This window comes from Pteropus vampyrus, unplaced genomic scaffold (genome assembly GCF_000151845.1).
Source record: "Pteropus vampyrus isolate Shadow unplaced genomic scaffold, Pvam_2.0 Scaffold812, whole genome shotgun sequence".
Taxonomy (NCBI): domain Eukaryota; kingdom Metazoa; phylum Chordata; class Mammalia; order Chiroptera; family Pteropodidae; genus Pteropus; species Pteropus vampyrus.
Genome location: NW_011889593.1, coordinates 33,558 through 34,549, shown reverse-complemented (window position 1 = coordinate 34,549; position 992 = coordinate 33,558).

Sequence of the window (992 nt, the reverse complement as noted above, 5' to 3'; positions counted from 1 at the left end):
ATGTTATTGTTAAAAGGTCCTCAGAGATTGGATGAACATGGGCCAATTTTGGTAATTATGAGCTCTGTGCATTGATCTCTCAAGGCCACTCAGGAATAAATAATTAGCCAGTGCCTCCAGCCCTTCAGGCTGCCAGTCTCAGTTAAGCTTCATACCTGTCTTTTTCTCCCAGAGTTGTCGCCTGCATCAGGAGATCCATGCCTGAGTGTCTTCCTCCCAATCCTGAGGACAGGGCCTCTGCAGCCCTCATCATTCACCAAGCAGGAGAAGGCAGTGGAACTCAATTCCTAGGTTATGGTTAAGGAGAGACACAGCACAGAGCAGTAAGTGCCAAGGAAGATGGTGGGTGGAGGAGGTATTATGGAAAAACTTGTTTCCTTATAATCAAGACAGCAGGACAACTGAGATGGCCAGACTGGAGAACATTAGTATGCAAAGTTTCAGCTCAGAGGCTTATATATTTTATGTTTTCTTTTCTGTTGGAGATTTCAGAATTCTCATTTAGAATTCTGCTCTTTGCTGCTTCTATTCCTAGCTTCCAAAGTTATTGCTCATTCCTGAGCAGAAATCCCAAAATGATCACAAATGCTGATTGTGATCATGATGCGGATAAGGAGAGTAATCACAATGTCACAAATCTTTATTGAGGTTTTACTTGTCTCAGGCTCAGAGCTATGTGCTACGTAACTTTAATTTTAAATCTGCATGATACCCCATCGTTGGCATGCTCACATTATTATTTTACAATTGAGGAAAGGAGCACAGTATTCTTATTTAATTTAAAACCGATCCTTGGGTAAAAAAGAGTGAAATCAGGTGTGCATCTGAGCAGTGAGATCTATTCCCAGGATGCAAAGTGCAGGACAATGTCTTCCCATACAATTTAGGTTCATATGTCTATCAAGCCCTTGATATGTGGCTACTTCAAATGAGATGTGGTGTCAGCATAAAATACCAGATTTTTGAAGATGTACAAGAAAGGAATGCAAAAA